The 3,821-nt window shown below is 35.7% G+C and overlaps 1 long non-coding RNA gene across 24 annotated transcripts; it reads left to right on the top strand.

Moving 5' to 3' along the window:
• Positions 1 to 1,964: 1,964 nt before the first annotated feature.
• LOC127927688 (uncharacterized) lies at positions 1,965 to 3,282 on the top strand. 24 transcript variants are annotated; one of them, XR_008128496.1, is made up of 4 exons: positions 1,965 to 2,011; positions 2,420 to 2,463; positions 2,621 to 2,667; positions 3,244 to 3,282. It is a non-coding gene; the product is annotated as an uncharacterized LOC127927688 (long non-coding RNA). The 24 variants fall into 24 exon arrangements; XR_008128498.1 differs by lacking the exon at positions 3,244 to 3,282 and adding an exon at positions 2,963 to 3,001; XR_008128483.1 differs by lacking the exon at positions 3,244 to 3,282 and adding an exon at positions 2,941 to 2,979.
• The last annotated feature ends 539 nt before the right edge of the window (positions 3,283 to 3,821 follow it).

The following is a 3,821-nucleotide window of genomic DNA, read 5'->3' as shown; positions in this document are numbered from 1 at the left end:
TATTTATTTTATCTTGTGTCCTTTAATTATTTGTACATTGTGTATATGTATGTATATATATGTATGTATGTATGTATATATATAATATATGTATGTATGTATGTATGCTGTATATATTTATATGTATATTTATATATATATATATAATATGACATTTGTAATGTCTTTACTGTTTTGAAACTGTTGTATGTGTAATGTTTACTGTTAATTTTAGTTGTTTTTCACTTTATATATTCACTTTGTATGTTGTCTACCTCAGAGCTTTGGCAATGTTAACACATGAGAGGGAGATGCCAATAAAGCCCTTGAATTGAATTGAATTGAATTGAGAGAGAGAGAGAGAGAGAGAGAGAGAGAGAGAGAGAGAGGAAGAGAGGGAAGGAGGGAAGGAGGGAGAGAGAGAGGGGGAAAGAGAGAGAGGGGAGAGCGAGGGAGAGAGAGAGAGACAGAGAGACAGAGAGATCACCAAAACCTCCCAGACCTGTCTTCACCTTCTGTGTCAATCCTTCACCTCCTGATTGGAGTGGTGTCAGCGAGGGGAGGAAGAGATGACTAGCAGAGAGAGGGTGGTGAGAAGGAGGGGGGTGGAGATGAACGGATCACCTTGCCAGATCCGCTGTGAAGGCCTCCGCTACGTGCACTTAGTGCTTCAGGACAACTCAACACGGCAGGATGGCAGGCGGCAGACCTGGGTTCAAATACTATTTGAAATCTTTCAAAAGCATTTCCTTGAGCCTGTCTGGAGTGCCAGATTGTAAGGATTTTCTCTTTACAACTATTCTATTGGTTCAATTGTGCCAGGCAAGCTCTACTAATCTCAACTAAAGGATTTGAAATGATTTCAAATAGTATCTGAACCCAGGTCTGGGGTAAGGTGGGAGTGTTCCCTTCTCCCTGGGGCGACACTTATGTCCTGTCCTGGACCCCATTGTCATCTGACAGCCTGTCGTCTCTCAGCTTCTCCTCTCCTCTGTGAGCTGCTACACGCCTGGAGGAATCACACTTCCTCTCTACACATTCTTCCACCGTCCATTACCCCCGAGAGGAGGGGGAGAGGGAATAGTTCCCCGAGAGGAGAGGGGGGGGGGACTAGTACCCCCCGAGAGGAGAGGGGGGAGGAAGGAGAGGTACTAGTTCCCCTAGAGGAGAGGGGGGAGGAAGGGGGGAATAGTTCCCTTCAAGGGGGGAGGAAGGAGAGGTACTAGTTCCCCCTGAGAGCAGAGGGTGAGGTCTGAGGGACTCTGAGTCTCAGTCCAGGTCAGAGGTGTATCGATGTCGGGGCTGAAGTGACAGAGCTTGTCAAATAGCATTAGACCCTTCAATTAAAGGACAGGTTGCAATATATTAAAGGACAGGTTGCAATATATTAAAGGACAGGTTGCCATATATTAAAGGACAGGTTGCAATATATTAAAGGACAGGTTGCAATATATTAAAGGACAGGTTGCAATATATTAAAGGACAGGTTGCCATATATTAAAGGACAGGTTGCAATATATTAAAGGACAGGTTGCAATATATTAAAGGACAGGTTGCAATATATTAAAGGACAGGTTGCAATATATAATTTAATATAAGGACAGGTTGCAATATATTATAAGGACAGGTTGGCATATCTAATATAAGGACAGGTTGCAATATATTAAAGGACAGGTTGCAATATATTAAAGGACAGGTTGCAATATATTAAAGGACAGGTTGCAATATATTAAAGGACAGGTTGCAATATATTAAAGGACAGGTTGCCATATTTAATATAAGGACAGGTTGAAATATATTAAAGGACAGGTTAAAATATATAAAAGGACAGGTTGCAATATATTAAAGGACAGGTTGCAATATATTAAAGGACAGGTTGCAATATATTAAAGGACAGGTTGCAATATATTAAAGGACAGGTTGCAATATATTAAAGGACAGGTTGCAATATATTAAAGGACAGGTTGCAATATATAATATAAGGACAGGTTGAAATATATTAAAGGACAGGTTGCAATATATTAAAGGACAGGTTGCAATATATTAAAGGACAGGGTTGCAATATATTAAAGGACAGGTTGCAATATATTAAAGGACAGGTTGCAATTATATTAAAGGACAGGTTGAAATATATTAAAGGACAGGTTGACATATTTAATATAAGGACAGGTTGAAATATATTAAAGGACAGGTTGCCATATATAATATAAGGACAGGTTGAAATATATTAAAGGACAGGTTGCAATATATTAAAGGACAGGTTTGCAATATATTAAAGGACAGGTTGCAATATATTAAAGGACAGGTTGCAATATATTAAAGGACAGGTTGCCATATTTAATATAAGGACAGGTTGAAATATATTAAAGGACATGTTGCAATATATTGAAGGACAGGTTGCAATATATTAAAGGACAGGTTGCAATATATTAAAGGACAGGTTGCAATATATTAAAGGACAGGTTGAAATATATTAAAGGACAGGTTGCAATATATTAAAGGACAGGTTGCAATATATTAAAGGACAGGTTGCAATATATTAAAGGACAGGTTGCAATATATTAAAGGACAGGTTGCAATATATTAAAGGACAGTTTGCCATATTTAATATAAGGACAGGTTGAAATATATTAAAGGACAGGTTGCCATATTTAATATAAGGACAGGTTGCAATATATTAAAGGACAGGTTGAAATATTTAATATAAGGACAGGTTGCAATATATTAAAGGACAGGTTGCAATATATTAAAGGACAGGTTGCAATATATTAAAGGACAGGTTGCAATATATTAAAGGACAGGTTGCAATATATTAAAGGACAGGTTGCCATATTTAATATAAGGACAGGTTGAAATATATTAAAGGACAGGTTGAAATATATAATATAAGGACAGGTTGCAATATATTAAAGGACAGGTTGCAATATATTAAAGGACAGGTTGCAATATATTAAAGGACAGGTTGCAATATATTAAAGGACAGGTTGCAATATATTAAAGGACAGGTTGCAATATATTAAAGGACAGTTTGCCATATTTAATATAAGGACAGGTTGAAATATATTAAAGGACAGGTTGCCATATTTAATATAAGGACAGGTTGCCATATTTAATATAAGGACAGGTTGCCATATTTAATATAAGGACAGGTTGAAATATATTAAAGGACAGGTTGTCATATTTAATATAAGGACAGGTTGAAATATATTAAAGGACAGGTTGTCATATTTAATATAAGACAGGTTGAAATATATTAAAGGACAGGTTGCAATATATTAAAGGACAGGTTGCAATATATTAAAGGACAGGTTGAAATATATTAAAGGACAGGTTGAAATATATTAAAGGACAGATTGCAATATATTAAAGGACAGATTGCAATATATTAAAGGACAGGTTGCAATATTTAATATAAGGACAGGTTACAATATATAATATAAGGACAGGTTGCCATATTTAATATAAGGACAGGTTGCCATATTTAATATAAGGACAGGTTGCCATATTTAATATAAGGACAGGTTGCCATATTTAATATAAGGACAGGTTGCCATATTTAATATAAGGACAGGTTGCAATATATAATATAAGGACAGGTTGCCATATTTAATATAAGGACAGGTTGAAATATATTAAAGGACAGGTTGTCATATTTAATATAAGGACAGGTTGCCATATTTAATATAAGGACAGGTTGAAATATATTAAAGGACAGGTTGCCTATTTAATATAAGGACTGGTTGTATATTAAAGGACAGGTTGTCATATTTAATATAAGGACAGGTTGCCATATTTAATATAAGGACAGGTTGAAATATATTAAAGGACAGGTTCAAATATAT

The sequence above is a fragment of the Oncorhynchus keta genome, unplaced genomic scaffold (genome assembly GCF_023373465.1).
Source record: "Oncorhynchus keta strain PuntledgeMale-10-30-2019 unplaced genomic scaffold, Oket_V2 Un_scaffold_17308_pilon_pilon, whole genome shotgun sequence".
NCBI classification, from domain to species: domain Eukaryota; kingdom Metazoa; phylum Chordata; class Actinopteri; order Salmoniformes; family Salmonidae; genus Oncorhynchus; species Oncorhynchus keta.
Note: the sequence above shows the minus strand (reverse complement) of the source record. Positions and strands in the feature narration are given on the sequence as shown.